This window comes from Paralichthys olivaceus, chromosome 4, assembly GCF_024713975.1.
Source record: "Paralichthys olivaceus isolate ysfri-2021 chromosome 4, ASM2471397v2, whole genome shotgun sequence".
Classification (NCBI taxonomy): domain Eukaryota; kingdom Metazoa; phylum Chordata; class Actinopteri; order Pleuronectiformes; family Paralichthyidae; genus Paralichthys; species Paralichthys olivaceus.
In genome coordinates, this window is record NC_091096.1 from 5,264,412 (window position 1) to 5,285,254 (window position 20,843).

Here is a 20,843-nt window from a genome sequence, read left to right on the forward strand (position 1 = left end):
CCTGAGGACACTGAGTGTTGTACTTTTCCCACGCATAAGTTAGATGATGTGATGTCATGCGGACATATTTCCAATGCAGTTTTGATGGAGTTTAACTGCAGAGCATTTTCCTTGATTTAAAACATCTGCACCGAGTGTCGGGTTTATCCTCCAGAACTAAGCCAGTGGGGGGGTTATGTATAGAGTCACCATTTTTACTTTTACTTATAAAAGGGTGAGTCACGGTTAAGCAGGTGAGATTTAAAATGTAACAACATCGTTAGCTTCGGTCAGCCAGAATTAAAAACAGACACGCAGCAATTTGAGTGACAGACGTGGCCACAGTCACAGCGACGTTCCAATATTTGTAAATTAAATCTTACATTCAAGTGCACCAAATTTCTCCACTCATGGATATGAGTGGTGAAATTTCCCTAAATATCCCTGATAGTTTCCCATCAAGATCCACGCATTACAGAGCAGGTGCCATACGGAGGCTTGAGCTCTCCTGCACAATAAAAAATGATCTTTAAAAAGATCCATGCGTTATTCCAAGGGGAAATTAGTGAAAGAGAAAGAACGTCCTGTGTAGAATGTGACAAAAAGAGTTTTAATTAAAAAGGTTCTTTCTTGGTCCATATCTTGTCCTTCCACCGACTTAAGTGAAATGGAAAGATAACCTCCTCCACTCTACCTCCCTTGACGAGGATACAGAAATCTGAGAGCAGGTTCAGACAACAGTGGATCTGCAAACACTATATTGGGTGTTTTTTGCATGGACATGTTCCATACATGCCCACTAGAAGTTAACTTGGCAACACCGTCATGCTTGTAGCTGTGTACAGTCAGAAGTATTTTAATTTAAGTAGTTTATAACAGCTTCATCAAAAAGGGACAACAGGAACAGTATGTTTCTTCTTTCTTTTTTTTTACTGTCTCAGCTCTGTGATTGTTGCTCTGTTACCCTCAGCACCAAACTGCTCTTTATCTGTTTGAACAGTATTTTAAATTGGGGATTATAATCTGACAACAACAAATGCCAGTCCACTACAAAACAATTTAAGAGTTTATCTTATTTTATTCTTTTTCAGATTGTGTGTTTTTGTGCTGAATTGTGATGTGACCATGTGAAATCTTGCGGCTCTGTAACTGAGGTTTTTTTTTTAAATTTATTTCTCTTTCAGTGAGAGCGTTCACTTTTACATCGCTCATTAGAGAGCACAGAGTGAGTAACCCCCAAAGAAATGTCAGTTGCTGCTCTGTGAAACAGTCATTCACGGGGCATTCTTTGATTGCTCATTGGACAAATTGACATACAGCGAATAAAAGGGGCTGTTACTCACAATCACACACACACACACACACACACACACACACACACACACACACACACACACAGAGCGTCCCGTTAGTGTACAGGCCTCTTATTGTGCAGCTCAGCCATCTGTCTCTCAGCAGTAGGTCCTTGTTACCTGTTGTACTCTTTCTTACTCTGCTCATTCACCAGTCCCGTCTCAGCGCCAGCGCTCCCTTTCTACCATCTCCCTCAGTAAAGACTTACTCAACTAAAATTCCTCACAGACAGAGGGATCCAAGTGTCTCACACTCTGACAAAGACTGGAAGAGAGAGGATCCTCTCCGTGCTGCTTGTTTGAACTCTTTAAGTTATTAAAACTTCCAACCTCTCTGATTTGATCTGTGTAAATCAACGCAGGAGCTGGATTCTCCGAGCCAGCTAGGATTTCAAATGTAAGCCACGTCGCTGCCGGAGCCTTTGGCAGTGGGCGAGGTGGATATTGAGAGCGACTGGGGACAGATGCTTCTCCTTAGAGCGTGGGGAGGTGGGGTCTGCCCGTGGCCCCTGCTCAGATGAGATGCTAAGTTTACATTGCGCCAGTCTGCAACACTCTTAGAAGTCAGTTGGATGTCCAGACTCGCGCCATATGGAGTCAGTTAGGAGCGGAGCAGAGCGCCTCGGGCCCTCTCTGTCTCCGTACGGGACCAGCAGCGAGCAGTCGCCTCAGTGAGACGCTTTCCAATCGCTGCAGGCAGCATAAAGCTTCAAAAGATTACAGTCAAAGTTTATGTTTTTTGGACGTGAGAACAAAAAGCTGGCATCCAATAAGGATGAAAAGGATTCCTGAGTAGGTGCTTTACCCATTAAACCATCGCAGTGTGGTGAAATTTGGATGGAGGTTAAAATTAAGGTTTCATTCAGTGGCTTGGTGCCATTTATACAAGCACGTTTGAGCTATTTATGTAAAGAATATATATACACCGACAGAACTGCACACACACATATATATATATATATATATATATATATATATACACATATCGCGGTTTGGCTGAACTTGAGTTCTGCAGTTCGATGCCTATTTTCTATTATTGTAACTCTCTAAACACAAAACAGAAAAGCAGCTGTGGTGTGTGTGTGATGTTCTTTCTAACAACCCTCTGTTAACTTTGCACCTAATGGCGGCGTCATCATTGAATAACAGGAAGTTAATTTTCCTGTTCCTAAACTACCCAACCTTTTCTGACCGATGACCTCTCGCAATAAGGGGTCAGGGCCAATTATAAGCAGGCTGCTAATAGTGCTTCAGTGAGTCCAGATGTCGTTGGCCTCCATTAGCTAACGTAAATGAGTCCACATACATCTGAAGAGAGAGAGAAACACGGCCTGACACTTCATTCTGCTTTCTGCACCAGTTCTAATACATGATGTTGTATTTCTGACACATTTCAATGTTTGTTGGTTTGGATCGTTTCTACTTCAGCTTAATACAAAATTCACATTTGTGGATTTAAACTGCATCGTTGTGACTGAAGTATTCCTCTCCTCCTCTATAAATCAACCACCCTTGTTCAAACGCATACTTCTGCTCCTGCTGAAGATAATATGAGGCCTCAGCTGAACATGTCAGTCATCCCAGGTACACACGTTCCAAAATTACAGTGCGCAGAGATAAATTATGTGGATTTTGAATTCAGTGAAAACTTTCTCAGAAGGATGTATTTCTATTTCAGCTGGTCCTGATAATCGTATGTGTAAAAAGTTTTGGACGTACTTCCTCCAGTACATTATGATCACTATATGGTAAATTAACACAAATGATTGTATTGACCAGTACTCTTAAACCAAACCTGAAGTGAGAAAGAGCGAGGAAGACCTGCAGCGAAGGGCCCAGTCCGAACCCAACCTGCGGCTGGATCTCTCTGTAGATCTCTGTGTTCGCTCTGCACCAACTCCTGACAGGAACATTTAAATGTTTAGCTACTTAAAGCTCCAGTATGGGAGCGGCACAGTGGTAAAGTGGTTAGCACTGTTCCCTTACAGTAAGAAGGTTCTGGGTTTGAACCTGACAGCCTTTCTGTGTAGCATTCGTTTTGTGTCTGTGTGGGCTTCCTCCCACAGTCCAGAGACATGCAGGTTATTTGGAGACTCTAAATTGCCCATAGGTGTGACTGTGAATGGTTCCGTGTCTCTATGGCGACATGCACACACAAGCATTTGAATCCCTGTCCATACTAAACACACCAAACAGATAATAATGGCTCATCTCCTACGTGTTTAAGTTGTTGTATCATTGCAAAATACAGAATTGAACAGTGCAGCAGCTGTTAGCAGAGACAACAGGGTCAGCAACGCTTGTAATCGATTATATGTTGTGTTCTGCACTGTAGCCGAGGATAATGCCAGTTCTTCCGGAATGAAGTAGCATCTTGTGGAGTCGGACGAATCAGTGAAGGCAACATTGTGACATCACAACATCCCAGTTTCTGCCCGTCCAGATGGATTGAGACGTAGAGTATAAGCGATACAGATAATTGGTAGATAGATGATCCAGTACGTTCACCAGCAGGTCACTAACTTTGCATAGAGTTTGCTGCTGGGAACTAAAGATCTTTCTGAACTGTGAAACCAAAACAATGATCTGAAAGACACGGAAAGGCTCCGTACAGCTGAGGGGAACCGCAGAGTCCGTAATGACTGTTTGTTCAGCTGTAATGTACATTCATCATGTAAGTGAAGCAGCTCTGCCACCCATGTGTTTTAAAGGGAGCTCTTCCGCACATGAGCTAATTTTACAGTTTTTAGTTCACCTGACTGAGGAGGACCAGGCGTGTCTTTATTTAAATCCCCCCCCCCCCGTGTGGGACATCTTTATTTCCATGTACAGGGCGGCGCCTGTCGGAGCCTGGTGAGTACATACATCACTCTCACTGTGTCCAAACCGTTTGTGTTCCTGTCTAAACAAACATTACAAGTTTGTATAATTCAACACTAAAAAGGCAACGCTGCCGCAGACACACTCCTTCTGTTGACATTTGAGTCATCACGTGCAGTGACGCAGAGACACACAGTTGTGTAACGACTCCTGCAGCAGTGTGTCTGGACAGAGTTGTGTGTTCAATCTGAACATAAATTTGTACTTTAATAAATAAAGGGTTAAATTTTAAAATGGTAATTGAATCCTCATCACGCAGGAGATCGGGTTCTCGCTCCAGAAACGCTCCCAGAGTTTGGCTTTCAGAAGGTAGTCTATGAACAATTTATGTGCTTTTTCTGTTTGTTTACTGTGGTTTGCTGCTCATAAAACTGAAGTCGGCTGGAAGAACCTCTCTCCTTCCTTCCTTCTCTCGCTCTCTCTGTTTTTCTTTCATGCTCTCCCTCTCTCACACTCTCTCTTGGCCCGCTGTCAAGCTCTCCGAGCCATTTGGACCGTCACACCCACCCTTGGCCAGAGCTGAAATTAATTCCCATCTAAAGAAGCGCCTAGCAACTCCCTCGCCGCGCAGCAAAAACACATCAACAGGTTGTCACTTGCGATATCGGGGCGGCTCACCTCCTCTGAATTATAAGGGCCGACGCTAGTAAATGATACACCGCCATAGGAATTTACATGACATCACTGGGAACACAGCGTTGAGCACAATGACTCTTATATGTGTCTTGGAGAATGGAAAAGTTGTGTTGAACTGTGATGCAGAGGATGAGATGTAGAATATGATTCTATAAACATGTGATACTGCATCAGAGGGATGATATAATTTTATTTTTGGTATCCTTGTGTCAGAACTAATCTAAATAACATTCTGACACAGCTGAACACTGGAGTAGTGCGTAAACAGGAAAATACTCAAATGAGAAAAAACAATGGTGAAAAGTAAGACAAAGGATTTCTTCTCTTGGACGGACGATGAGGTGAAACTGAGGTGATTGTAAGTGTTAGCAATATTAGACAGTGATAGACACGAAATTCAACTTAGAGCGTTTAATCAGCAGCTGGCAGAGACTTAAGAAAGAGCTAGAAGAGAGTGAATATGGGACATTGGTCAGAGTGGTGGTCAAAAACATGACACCACATGAATGTTGCTCAGTAACCGCTGGGTGTGTAAATGAGGAACCGCTTTCTGGAGTTTACTTTATCAATTTGAAAACGTGTGTTTCCGCTGACTGATCAGAAAGTATTTTGTCGGTGTCCAGAACAAACGTGGATGCTGAAAATACAAAGAACACGACTTAAGCACCTGCCTCCTGCATGTGGTTTGATTTAGGCTTTGGAATAACATTGGTTTAGGGTTTTGGAAACACTAAACATAACCAGGCTTTAGTTGGCGCAGGTAGAAAAAAGAAAACAAATGAAATGCACTGGTGTTGTACATGAGACAAGGATGGTCCAAAGACAGGAGATTTCTGTATCACACGTTTGGCATTGCACCTTCCAGAAATAGAATCTGCTGCTTCTACTGAACAAAGTACGACTTTCTGTTCCCTCTCTGTTGTCTGTAGTTGCATCACTGCTCATCCCTAAGTTCTTCTTCCTGTGATTCAGATTCTTTTCAAGAATTCCAAATCTTTTTTGTTTTTAGAGAAACACAAAGCTGCTGGCGTGTGAAAGTCGTTTGCTAATCAACGTGACATGTCCGCTGCAGCGTGCTGACTGCACAGGAATGTGTGCAGTAGGAAATTGAAAACGTACACATACAAGTCGGGGCAGCGGAAATTAAAATAATGAAGCCAAGCGTTCGGAGGCCCGGGATTCAAAACCCGAAGGGGTCAGAGACTTTTTATTAACCTGCATCTTTGGTCGGACGAGCGCTTTATGAAGTGCAGCTGGCAAAAAGTCCCCAAGGCAAAACATGTTAGAAAGGGAACACGACAAACAATCTCACTTACTGTTTTATTGACCACGTATTGTTTTCTCGACATGCTCTGTTTTCATCATGTTTCAGTGTGCATGGCAAATACCTCTGTGCATTTCTACATTCATTAAAAAAAAATCTTCTTATCTGATTCAAGCGCCACGTGACAGTTTAGTGTTTGTAGCTCCACAAACGCTGGAAGCAGGAATTCCTCCAGTGATTTTTGTGCCTCTAATTTTCACTCGAAAGACAACATGCATGTCATGACAGTCTTTTCTTATCTCCCCATCTCGTGCTGGTGCTATCTTCCACTCCGGGCAAAGAATGTCTGCTGCTGTGTCAGGGTGTGCAGGAGGAGGCTGAGCAAACAGGCAGCAAAGTCATCCGACATAAAACAGAGGAGGCTTCTCACCGCCTGAGGCTTCACTGTTTATGAGATCACAATTGAAAAGTCAACTCATTTCACTGTCACAAAAACTGACAGTTAGATTTTTCATGTAGAATTTAACTTGTTTTACATCAAAAACTCAAACACAGAGTAGCAGAGAAGCCTCCTTAAAATCAATACGCACATACGTCCACCGCGGTCGAACAATCCTACACATTTGATTGCTCAGTTTATACAGTGTTCTGAGAATCTAACTGATTTATTTGTCAGAAAACAGAGAAAATCAAGACCCCTGCTTTAATCCCTTTAGAATCAAAAATTGATGGGTTGCTCCCAAGTTCAGACCAATGTCTTCCATCGAGTTTGGTGGATCTTGGTTCAGTGTTTTTTGTGTAATCGTGCAAACAAATAAACCAACAAACAGATGTGGGTGAAAACTTCCTTTGTGGAAGTAATAAATAGTAGGAATCCAAATGGACTAGTGATCCCTTTGCAATATTTGATATAGAAGAGGCTTGTTGTGGTCTAAGGATTAGACCATATCGCTGTATGCTGTACAGATTTGTATTTAGTGTTTTTAATGTGCATAACTAAGTTAAACGTTATATTTGGCCTTTATTTAAATGAATTTAAGTCAAGTCAATTTTTCTACTAACACATTTATGAGCAGATCTGGGGTCAGTTGGCCGTAATGTCTGCAGTAATTGATTAATTGATTTTTATTTTTGAATTAGCAGACAAAAAAGTGAACAAAAACTTATTTCCAACACGTTCCCAAGATGTCAAGACAAAAACAAACATTTAACAAGAACTCATCTTAATCTTAAAATCCTCATAGGTTCCATTAAATCATCAGAAATCTGTAACCTTATTCCGTAAAAGATTCTAGACCTGATTTTTAAAAGCCGCTCTTAGATTTAAGAGCTCGACTTGTAACAGAAGGCTGTTCCACAACATGCCACCAGTGTAAAAAAAGGAGCCTCTGGCTACATGATTTACTCTGGGCTCTATATGAGCACTGGCCCTGGTATCATGGCTGCGCTGAGACCACCAGCCTCTTAAGGTCTTTACACAGCGAGGACGTTTGTTTCTCTTTTTCATGTGAATACAGTATTTGAGGTACACAGGACGTTACTTCAGACAGTCTGACAGAAACTGCGAGTACCTCCAGCGGTACCTCAAACTACCACACTCACATCTGGATCTGCAGCTTCAGCTTCTGTATGAGGCCACGGAACTTTCCTTTCTTTTTCTCAACCTTATAAAATGAGATTCCTCCTCTTCTCCTTTTCGCTCGAGGAGGATAAGTTTATAATGAGCAGTGATGCTAAAGTCATCCTTTTTTTTTTTTTTTTCTAAAGAATGAGCTGGCGTGAGTCTATTCAAACCTTCTCATGAAAATTTGTTGCAGCTGGTTCAAAGTCCCGTCGCTGCCAATACGAAGAGCTTTGATGTGAAATATCCACAGGTGAGTATTTTGCATTTTCATGTCGTGTGTTCGTCACGCCGCAGTTGTACAAAGGCCCTTCTGACTCCAACACGACTGACTCACCCTCTCCGCTGCCTCTCTTCTCCATTGCTGTTGTGTATTCAGACATCATTTCCTGCACAGCTAATTGTGGCTAAAGTGCAAAGACTGAGCTGATGTCAAATATCTAAAAACAAGTGCACGTCTTACATGGATGGCATCTGGACCCGTAGGCCTCAGTTGACCCAGGGCTGCTCTAATTGTCCATTCATTAAGAAGGTTTAGTAGCTGGAAGGCCTGGATGTAGCTCTGATAGTTCAGGGCATAGCACCCAGAGAGAAGGACTATATGCTCTAGGGTATCATGGGGGAAGATGTTATCTGTAGCTCCATTCATGGGGAAATATTTCTGTCCATTTGGTGCAGGACTGCTCTCTCAGTGGGCTGGACCAGAAGATAAGAGAGATGACTAAAGGCAGGAGACAAGCTAATGGGAGGGAGATTTCCCATGGCTGGCCAAACCACTAGCAGCTGGCCATCTGCGAAAACACTACAAAGCACGAAAACATGATATTCCCAACAAGCTCACGAGGACCAGATTCACTATTTTAACCCTTTTCATCGTTTTGAAATTACGCCTTTGGGCTGCACAGAAACAGCACGTCGTTCTATTTGTCACACAGTTTCTGTTGTGGTTTGACTTGAAATTACAGGTTCAGCCATGACACAAGTCTCCTTAAATACCCCCACTGCTTACTGTTTTCAAAAGTCACATATTTTCAGAGGCAGATCAGTTTCAGCTATTTTTTGTCTCGCTTCGAGACGTGTTTCCTGTTTCCTCTAAAAACAGAAAACGAAAAACTTATTTTTGACATTTCACCACAATTCACAAAAGAAGTATTGTTCAAATTCAATTTAATCATTAAATCAAATATCGCCATAAATATGAACTAAATACACAGTATTAAAATGACAGTATGGTGCAATACTTCTCTGTGGTCAACACTTAACAATGTTTACAATCTGAAAACATAATTATTATCAGGGTAGATTATGATTAATGTGATGTACAAGTACAGGGAAATGTTCTCGCCAATAAATATATACCACTTTATTTTATATTGATTTTTTATTAACTCTGCAAAAGAGGTGATGTTTGTTTATTTGTTAATTATTTAACAGGATTGCGCAAATGATCTCCATGAAATTTTGTAGAGTGGTGGGACATGTTATGTTATTATGGGACGTGACAAATTAGAATATGGCGGGCCGCCACAGTCCAGATGTTTATTGGCTGCTTTAAAATTATGGGATAGGGCATTAGGCTTGGCAGAGCACCCCTCTATCTTTTTTTATTTTTATTAATTGTTTATTTTAGCTTTATTTAATCCGAATTAAAAAGTAACATGTGCCGAGTTGGATGACTGCAGGTGACTTTCTAACTCACAAAAAAGCACGAACTGAAAAGTACTGATTATTAGCTCATTCTAATTTTCCCTACATGTGCTGTCGTTAAACACCAAAGTCGACCAGATGCAATTAAATCTGTCAAAAAATACGGATCATAGTGAGATTTAATGTGGAAAAGAAAAAAAACCTGCTGAAATCATAGAAACATACACACACACACGCACACACACACAAGGACCCATCATAAGCCACCACCGGAAAGCCTGTGGTGTGCAAGAGAAAAAATGTCCATAAACACGAGTGTGGGTTTGCCTTGGCTCGAACATGTCTCCCTCTTCGGTGGGTGTGTAAATCTTTTCTGCCTGGTGTGCTGTGAATCTGTGTATGTCCTTAAGCAGAGCTCTATGCCAGCATGGTTTTTTTTTTCTGTTCCCCTGAGTGACTGCGGTGCACAATCGTTTCGATGTTTCCCGTCTCTGGCAGCGCAGAGGCCTCGTGCTATGGAATATAGAGTCATACGCCAGTCAGACTAAAGGCCCCGGCTGTTTCCTGTGGCGCGGCAGCGTGCAGTGGAATTGGTCATCGAGGGACTCGGCACTAAGAGAATGTCTCTGTGCTGCATCTGGCTTCGTATATGAGCAGATTGGTGCAGACCTGTTCTCTGTTTTCACTTAAATCTGCCATTTTCTCTGCACAGTTTCACCTCCAACTTCCTGTCTGAGATGACGTGAATATTCCTGCTTCGTAACATGAATCTTAAGTGGATTTGAAGCTGCGGTTAATCGGCGGTTTATCACTTCTACGATCAATATTAATCATGAGGGAGAATCTGACCACAGCGACGTCTATTTGAATAAAAAACTAATATTAAGACAGACAAGGTTCTGAGACTTTTTCAGCCGAGGAAACCAAAAGAGAAACTCAACCCAGACTGATGAAAACATATTTCTGCTCTGGTTATGTGGGGACGCCACCAGAAGAAAGATTGGGACTCATCTGGTTTTGTGACAAGCAGTTAAAGGCAGAAGCAGAGATTCAAAGAGCGTTCACCAGAAAACAATATTTCTCAAAAAAGTCTTGAAATTACTAAACATATTATTCCACTTGCATTGATCCTTATTTATGGTTGACAATGCTGCTTTCACAACTAGTGTGTGTCGCCATTCACGCTTACATCTGCAAATAATTATGCACACATATAATGAACATGACATAAAGTCACTTTGTTTTATTTTAAAGGAGTTGGGTAGTTTAAATAACATCTGTCACCAATATTAAATATTTTTCCAACTGTTTCCAAACTATTTTACAGGACAGGTACAATAGAGTATCAGGGTCAGGCAGAAGAAAACAACTGGAGGAAATATTTTTATTTTTCACAAAAGTAAAACCAAAAAACACCAACACTCCCAGGATGCAACACTCGTCTAACTGGATTTAACAGACCTGAGAAGTTGACCTTAGTCTCAATAGGTGTAAAATAAAATGAACAACATACTGTATGTTTCCTTTAAAGTGACCAACAGCAACAAAGGTGCAATAAATAATTTAAACATAAATCAAAGTGTTTCCCTGAACTTAACAAAATCAACGATTTATTACAATCTCAAACATTGATCCTTCCATAAACATAATCCGGTCATTTTCGTGCCTCACCTAAACCAACATTAACCACAACATTATCACATCATAAAACAGATTTCATATCAATGAAACAGCACTATATATTATTTCTATTTGATTTAAGTGCGTCCACTGTTGGAAACGCTCGTCATAATTCGGTCCCCCCCCTCACTTCCTCTTTCTTATTACCTGTCTACAATAACACACGTGTGGGTTTAGTGTGAGACACAAAGGAGGCGCTCACCCTCGAACCCTCTCAGGAACAAAATGAGAAGTAAGTGTTGCTATGAGGCCAAATGCACCTGGTTACAAAGCCTTTTTCTCTCTTTACGAGCCGGCTTTGGATAATTAGTTATCTTTTACAGTAGAGTTTCCAGTTAAAAGGGCTTCACAAACAAAGAGCTTTGGATCTGGAGGGCTGCGGCATCTCCTCAGTGCTGCTCACACTCAGGGCGCGAGAGGGGAGGTAGTTTACTTTGGCTGGTGTCGAGCCGAGCTTAGTGAAGCGGGGATTTGAAAGAAGATCAGAAGGGTTTCTCATTGTGGTCATGTTGTTTGATTGGATTTAATTCCTGTGGGTGCCACTAACACTCTCTCCTTTTGTTGATTAACTGTGAGTGACAAAACCTACACAAAAGCTGCTCATTAGATAATAGTGACTGTTGAGTGAAGGCGTTTACGTGAGATTAATCCACATTATGATCTGTGTCCCTGCTTTTCTCAAACACATTCCAAACTATCACTGGTTTCTAAACACTTACCGCATGAATAGGAAGATAAATAAAGCAACAAAAGGTGTTATCGAGCTGCGGCTAAGATTATACAAGCAAGGGGCTAAAGTTAATTTTGGCTTTGTGCCCTTTGCTCTTCTCTTTAAGGGTTTGTTTGTTTAACAGTGAAAGATCAGGGAAAGTCTTCAAATCCCGTTCAGACCTGGTGTTAACACCCGTCCTGAGGGATCCAGTCAAGTAAAAGTATCACGTTAACTTTTCAACGCGAGTAAATGTAAGTAAGTACTTGCTTTTAAATACACTTTAAGTGTTAAACGTAAAAGTATGAGCAGAGTGTGTCCTCTTCCCGAATTAAACAATCGGCTCTGGTCTCTTCAGTATCCAGAAGAGGCTGTATGTGAGAATGTCTGACTGAGAGCCTCAGGACTTTCTGTGGAGTTTCTCTGGCCCTGTTGTTCATGAGTGAAAGGCAACTCCGGAGAAAGGCCTTCTCCTGAGTTCAGGAGTTCCTAATGAAATCAAATCCTCAAATCAAAGAACCTAGTCCAAGAAAATATTTTTGCTTGAAATATGAGCTCAACATTAAAACAGCTGCCCATTATTTACCTGTTGATCAACTACTAATCCATTACCTGACTCAATCTTTATTTCTTTGCCGTTAAAGGAAAAAGGAAAATTGTGACTTTGCAAAGCCTCAAGAATGAGAAAGAAAAATAGAACAGCAGAGACCGAAATGGAAATTCAATTTACCAAGGTTTTTACGAGGCAGGAAACACAGCCAATTCAAGTTGAAAATCACTTAACTAAAATACATGTGGCATCGATGAATGACGGCTTCATCTCAGGAAAATTGCCACTTGTGTTTTAAAAAGGAATTTTCTGCAAATAGAATCAAACAGAGAAATAATTGTATTTTTACAGCGCGGGTGAGTTTTGTTCCTCGGGCTGAACAAACGTTTTTTTGACTGAGCTCGGCCGATGAGTGTACACAGGTAACTCATTAGGATCTTTTCTTCTGCTGGTTAACCACCAGCAAACATACGCAGCTTGGCACCGCGCCGGCTTCAGAAGTACTAATGTCAAGATTAAACATTGTGGTTTCCCCCCAAAACGAGGCCAGAGCACGTACATGCACACACACAGACATCAAACTGCTGAGCTGCCGAACCCACACTGTAATGTTCTGCAATTAGCTTGTGTTTTGTTTGATGATGATCTCCTCTGCCCTGCGGCTCTTTCAGCTACATGATGAATTTGTCACAGTAACCTCATCATACGAGCACATCCTCTCAATGCCACGATGTTCACTGGCACAGAAAAGAAGAAAAAACATTGTTCTGAGGGTTCAGCAAAACCGTCCTCTGATAGATAAACCACAGACAAATGAGTCGGAGGATCACATTTCCTGGATAAATGTGACACATCACAATGACGTCAGTTTAATCTGTCGTCTCTGATTATGTTTAATGACATTAAATGAGATGGGAGTCGTCTTTGATCTGCAAACTGCCCTCTTACGTAGTTTTGTGCGTGAAGGATTGTGGTGATATATGGAGATTACAAGAGAAAAGAAATGGTAGCTCAACGGTGCCAGTTAGTCTCTGTGGCCTGGATTCAGGAGAGACGATGTCCGAGAGGTGATGAAACCAAACAACACAAAACATCCAAACTAATAACTTGTCAAACTTAAAAAACTATAATAATCTTCATCCAGATGAGCGTTTTAACTCTGGGCATGTGTGTGTCAGTGTAAACGATGTGAAGTTGGTTACAGAAAATACAGTTGTTCCACAGTTTGGTCCATGTCCCGTCCATTAACATGGAAGAAGTGGGATTTATGAGGTTTACTGCAGCCAGTCACTCTATTGGGGAGCTATTAGGTCAGAATTTAGCCCAAGTCAAGATGAAGATAGTGTGAAAGACACCAAACTATCTGTTTCTCTTACAAATTCTGTATCGTCCACTGTGTTTTTCATAAATCCAGAGAAAACTGCTACCGATTTGTTTCGACGATTCTACCGAAGAACACGACGGCACAAGTAAAGTATGTTTCGAAACCTGGAGACAGAAAAACACATTTTTCCACCAAAGTTGGATAATTCTCTTTGGTTTTAAGTTCTTCAAGTTCAGGTAAAATATGTCTGTCGGGCTCGTTTACATTTTCAAAACTATACGAGAAATACTTTAGATTTGAAATGTACCACAGTCCCGATAGCAAAGCTGCTCCACAGAGCTACATCCACCTGTCCGAGAGGCCCACGCAGAGGCTGAAGGCCAAATCTCCAGCAACATGTCAGATTCTTTGATTAACATTCCTGCCCGGGACTCATTGAGCCGCTCTGTCAACAGGTGGACGCAGCGAGACAGGCGGCTCGCAGACAGAATAATTGGAGGGAATTCTGGCCGTGTCCTTCATCACCACTAATAATGAGACAGGTGAAAGAAGGAGTTGAACCTGTGAGTTTTCTCCCTGGTTATTCCTCCTCCGAGTATGTGGGGAAAAGAGAAAGAGCAAAACAAAAGACAGAAAGTGTGTAGATGTCATAAACAGAGACAAGCGTCTGCTGGTGGTGTCAATTTGAAGCAGATTCCTTGGCGAGGTAACTTTACACTTCTTTTGTTTAAAAAGCAAAAAGGGCAGATTTTATTTCTTTCCTAGGACCCCAGGTTAGAAAATAAATCCTGTGAAGGCAACAGCTGTTTTATCCTTTTCTCCAAACAAAGGCTGAGGACCCACTGGAAGCCGATATGCCATCCAGGGGCGGGTGTAAAATGAAACGGGTGCGGAGGAGTGAGTCAGTTTTTCTCTTAAGTCATGACAATCTGTCGCTGCAGGCAAAGAAAGTCCAACGAGAGGGGAGACTTAATCTAATGGCGCCGTATTTTAGTTTCAACCAGAAACAGGAGAAAAAAAACAGGGGATGATTAATGTATTGGGCTGAGCTGCCAGCAGCGAGATGCCAAACAAATGACTAAAGAAAGGCTCAGAGATTTTCTGAAGTTATTTTTTGCTAATAATTTGAAAGGAGGGGAGTAATTTCCTGCATCTCCAAAAACAGGCAGTGCCAATTCCATTCTGCACATAAACAAATATTAGTTTCATTGTTTGGTTTTGCGAAGCTGGAACTGATTTCCTGGTTCATAAATCCCACTGTAGCCCCCGTCATAAAACACTTGAGAGTACTGAGCAAACGAGATGTTGAGCTACATGCACCACAACACTGTCTCCAGCTCAAACACTGAAACAACCGTTCAGCATGAATGATGTTCTCCCTCTGGCTGCCGTCTGAGGTGTGGCCGTCCGTCTGGGTACTTACGCCCGTCTCTCGACAAATCCAGTTTCAGGGTTTTGAGTTGAACTGTCTCGGTGAATAATCGCATGATCACAATCAGACTGAGGTCTGATGGAAGTCTCTGCTGTCACTGCCATGTTGGACCACACCAACTTAATTCATTTCTGGAGCCGACCACAAATTCTACAACAATTTGAGTTTGGAGGAAATGACCAAAGGCTCTAGAGAACAGTTGACTACAGCGTCTACTGAGGGACGAACACACTTCAGGAACATCTTACCATTGAACCATATCAGTTCTCAAAATCATGGGTGCATGACATGACTGCTGCAGACTTGATACATGTTTTAAATATATAATATTCATTTTTGTTGCCCTTAAATTGCGTAATTTCTGCTGTGCTATGAATTTCCGGGCCAACAACATATGATGAAAGAAAAGCACACTGCTAGCCAGTTAGCCAGTCGGCTGTTTTTCCTCTCACTGTTTGTATTGGTCACTCGTAATAGTTAATGATTATTCACGGTCAGTTTAGATTTTCATCGGCAACACTGGTCAAAACAACAACTCCTATGATCCCACGCTGCTTCACAACGTCATTTAGATTTAGAGACCCCTAGTGGCCAAAGTTATGCATTGTGTGTTTAATTAATCGGTTAATGTCAACTTCTAACGTGAATTATGTTTAAAGGGCTTATTCAACATTTTGGTAAGTAAAGTAAATCAGCTTAATCGTTGAGTGCCATAAATAGTATTATCTGATCCAAATAAACCTTTTAAATGACATAATCAAGTTACTGAATTTAAGTTTTTCTGTAACTTTAGAGTTGAATAAATCCTTTTCTAGTTTGCGTGTGTGTGTCTGTTGACGTTCAGTCTGAGGTGGATGGGGGGATTCCGGCCTGAGTGGAAGCAGCTGGCTCCAGGGGTTTACCTGTCTGACTGCCACCAGCCCCAAACTGTCTGCTGCTCTCAGCCTGATCCACACCAGAGGCCTCGGCCCTATAAAGACTCTATAGACTCTGTGATCCCATTTAATCGTTGATAATGTTTGTAAAGATCCAGCCAATCCCCACATTTATGAACGTAATCCCAGAGGTCTGAACAGGAAATCATCATCTCTGCATGATCGACTATAAATGTGACACACATGCATCTCAACCTGCCCAGAAAAATACACACGGCGCATTGATAAATCTAAGACACATTTGTTTTCATCACAGAGCACTGACGCTAATGATTTGATGAACGGCAGGAATCCATAGTTTTATTTGTAGAATCCTTTATGAATATTTAAAGGAATAGTTCAACACTTCACGACGGTTTGCAAATCACGAAGACTGTTTTCGTAAACATCCTAAAAACACTAGAAAGAAAAGCCCATGGAGATACTGTACTACAAGTGCGTCCGACAAATCCGATGGTTAAGTTTGCTCGGAACACGCCAGGAAAAAAACTAGTCTGTATTGTTTTGATTTCATCTTCTTGATTCCAAATTGCAGCAGATTAGACAAAGGAAATATGTTGCTTCCTCCCGCTGTTTAAAAAAAAAGACAAAAACAATACATGTTTATTTGAACCAAGGAGCGAGATCCGATCACAAGCGTCCAACGAGACGCATGATGCAAAACACAAACACTCCATGCCAAAATTTCAGCCTGATCACTTCCACTGTTGGTCTTGCAGCTCCTGCAGTACCCTCCCCCCCAAACACACACACACACGTCTCTGTGTCTCACTCCAGACGTTACCAACTCCCTGTTGCACGCCCCGCCTTCCTCTGCTGTTCCTGGAGTGTCTTTAACATGACATACGAGCAGCTCAGGAAAAGACTCACTCAGCTTTCTGTCTTTACTAGAGAGCCGCTAAATCTGGATTTCCATGGGACGAGGGGGAAAAACAGGCCTCAGTTTGATCCAGGAAAAAAAAGGCAGCGGTGGGATAGCTATGGATTTCTTCTGTATTATTTTTTGTCCACATAATCACTATCCTCCCTCAGTTCATCATTTTCTGCCCGTTATTTTCTCGATTACCATCTTGATGGACACGGTGGAAAATGAGGGCACACATTCAGGTTTATATATCCTCCTCGTGAGCTGCTGTTTTCCAGCAAGCGAACAAACTTCTCTGCCACAACAATCGCAGACGGAGAAAAATGCCAGAAAACCTTCCTGCGTCTCTGTTTCTTCCGTCTGCGGATTCAATCTGTCATCCTAAAACAATGCAGAGACATTTGAAAACCTTCCTGTTCCATCGTGAACCCAGGCACAAAGAGGGCTTTATTAATGACCCTGAATCACCAGCCATGCTCCCAGTCGCTTTGCTAAACTGGACCATTGTGCGTTGCGCCTTTGCAGCCAGAGCGGGATTATTCATTATGTGTTTAGCTCTTGTCTGCGGAGTTTATTACAGATTCATCATGTTCTGAGCCTTTGTGCTTCACAACGTAGGACGTGAATTGACTTTATTATAGGTTACAATTACTTTTAATGGTTATTTATCGTTTAATGGGAAGTAATTAACTTTTGAAAATCAGACAAAGGATGTGGTGGATGGAAAAAATGCAGCTGTTACCCACAAAATAAAAAAAACTGCAAAAAACACGTATTTTTTTACTGTGGAAACGTCAAATCTCAAATCACATAATGGCTTCCTGTTCCACGTTGAACTCAGCACTCTTCTCTCACTGCCACTTGTCGGACTTCAAACACAGACGCCCTCGGCTCTGAGCCTCTTTCAGCTGAGGGGTGAAGTGCGGCCTGCTGAAGGCTGTCGGATGTGTTTGCTCTTGGGATTTCGCTCGAGGATGTTTACAAATGTCACTGCAGGGAGCACAACAGGAAGAATGGAGATCTGAACCGGTGTTTTGAATGACGCACTGAGCTGATGTGGATCACTTACTAATCTGCTGGACACCTGAAGAATTATTGAACTACGTATATGTAAACTAAGACTGATCAAATATAATGATCAGAGTAAATGGAGGTGAGACCACGTCGGATATATCCTATAAATATACATTCAAGAAGAAGGATAATAGTTAGAAACCAGAATTTCACTCCACCAAGGCTCTTTTCACACACTCATAAATATAAGTTGCCTGAACATGTCTGATTTTTTTCATCAAGATTCTTGAATTATTATCTCAGTTAACTGTGAAAATGTGGAAAAAAAGCTTTATCTCGAAATTTTAAAGAAAGTAAAAAACAGATTCTTCATCCTGATCCAGATCTGCCGCACAGCATGCACATCTGTACGATTACACACTTTAAAAAGATGCTGCAGATGTTGTTATGAGGTAGGAAATACATTTAAGATGATATATTTAAGGAGGATTTTATTTAAGGCAGAATGCATTTGGCATTTTGCATCCGTCCACTGATCCAGATCCACACCACATCCTTCCACCAAATTTAGTGAAAATCAGTTTTTGATGATTTTCTGTAATCTTGCTTGAAACAAACAAACAAAAACATAAACTATGGTAGAGATGTAAAAAAAAAAAAAACTCACATTAAAACACAACAATTATAAATATAACGGAAACTGTGTTGAAGGATAAAACTGAGATGCAGTGTTGTGATCATTACTTTTCACAGCTTTCTCTGTTCCACACCTGCCTTTACTTTGAAATACACTGAAGGCTTCCATTTGTGTTGGTTAACAAAACCACATCAACACACACACACACACACACACACAGCAACCCAACATATTTATGACCTACAGTCTGTAGAGGCTGTTCTGCATGAGCCCGCGCTGCCGCCTGCCCTCTGCTGTGAAAGGAGAGTGAGCATAAAAGAGGAAATGAATGTGTGAGGGATGAATACGTGGCCCTGGGGGTCAGCTTAATGGAGTGAGACCCCAGCCCCTATTGACTTCCACTGCCAAACTATTAACTCCTCACAACTCCCGAGCTACAGCCTCATTATTCATTTCAGGGTGAGAGCACATTTCCTGTTTAGATGTTTTGTCGTGTTTAGTTGACTTTTGTTGGTGGATTACTCCGCTCCCGCAAGGAAATCAATGTGAAAGTCACTTTTAAAACCACACCTCACCCATTAAAGTTAATGTGACAGTTTTAAACAAACGCCCTGCGGCTCGAACTGCTGCAAACTCAAATCAAAGACGGCTTTGTTTGCAACGTTTCTCAGTAAATTGCATTTGCCTGAAAAAAATATATAATCACAAAAAACATCACAAAACCATTTGCAGCATCTTTTAAAAATGTGTAATCACATGATTGTACATGCTGTAAGTGGTCATTTTCATTTCCCCACAAAGGTTTTTATGCCGTCTGTCTGCAGGATTATACAAAACCTACATGACGAATATCCAGAAAACATGCTGGAAGGAAGCAGTATACAGGGGCAGGGATCGAGGAACTTTTATTCACTTTTTTAACATTATGAGATTGGCATTTTTGACGATTTGACTTTTTAGCAGATGCCAAAACCCTGCACAGCGTTTTGTATGACAGGAAATATGTGATTGTCACTATGGAAACTGTTAAAATTACAATGGACTCCATCATAAATTAGAATCGGAACATATTTGACCATCTTAAGTTATGGCTGCACGACAATGACCATGGTTTGATGCCATGTGCAAGATGCAACATTGCATTTTTTCCCATGAGCCCTCAGCAGTGGTCCAAATTAGTCTTGTTTTTGCTTTTTTTGTCTCAGCGCTATTTTCTGAACAACTGTAAACCGAGACCTACTCATCAAGTTGTTGCTCAACAGGGCCACTCTCAAAAATGTGCCCTTTGTATGCTCAAAAACCTGCTTTAAAAATGCAAAAAGATTTTACTGAGGATATTTTTGATGTTATCTAGAAGCTCTGACTAAGATGGCGAGGCAATGACAACAAGTCAGTTTTACCCAGCGGCAAAATTTCGGGAAATAAATCCACGTTTGCCACAGATGGTGATAATTGGGAGGTTTTGACTGAAGACGACTGGAATATGATCCTCCTGAAACTTCATGTGGCTCCCAAAGACATTATGGCAGCTTAGAACCCCACTGCCTTGAGTGTGTGTGTGTGTGTGTGTGTGTGTGTGTGTGAACTCATTCTGTTTACACAGTCACATCATGGGGACTTGTTTTCCTTATGGGGGAAACAGTAAATCATTGAATATTAAGGTGAGGACATTTTAAGGTAATGGTAAGGTTAGACTAAGGTTAAAGTTGGAGTTGCGGTTGGGCAAGTAGTAGTTATGCTTATGGTTAAAGTATAGTTGAACTATAATCATAGTTAGACATGCACTTAACTTGATGCAAATGTCCAAGTCAGTTGCTCCGCACATTTTCCAAAACATTTCCTGCCAGTCGCCAAGTAAAATGTGAAAAAGAGGTTTCACGTTTGTAGAAGAAACCAAATGTTAATTAGGAAAGATAACGAGATTCGAAAGCTTTTGTCAATAAGGGCCGACGCTGGTGGTGAAATGCTCTAAGAAGAAAAACAAGTGATTCGCAGTATTTATACTTTTTGTCTCCTGCTCTAACCACCTGCCCCCCCTCACCTGACTGACCCCGACAATCTGCTGCTGCATTCCTCATATGTCGAGGCAAATTCCCGAAAAATTTCCAGACCCAATTTTTAAAACATTTTCATGTCTGAAAACAGCTCATTGCTCGTGTTATGGGCCCTAATTTTATTCACACGGTCGCATTATGAGGACTTCTCTTCCTTATGGGGACAAGAAGTAAATCACTGTAACATAAATCATTACACATTAAGATCCATCCGTTGTTTTAATGTTCTTGTAAAATTAGGTCATTGTTAAGGTCAGAATAAGT

General features: G+C 41.4%; 1 long non-coding RNA gene across 1 annotated transcript in view; it reads right to left on the reverse strand.

The window, feature by feature from the left end:
• Positions 1–20,843, reverse strand: part of LOC109637135 (uncharacterized) — an 81,950-nt gene that overhangs the window by 5,604 nt on the left and 55,503 nt on the right. The window lies entirely within an intron of this gene.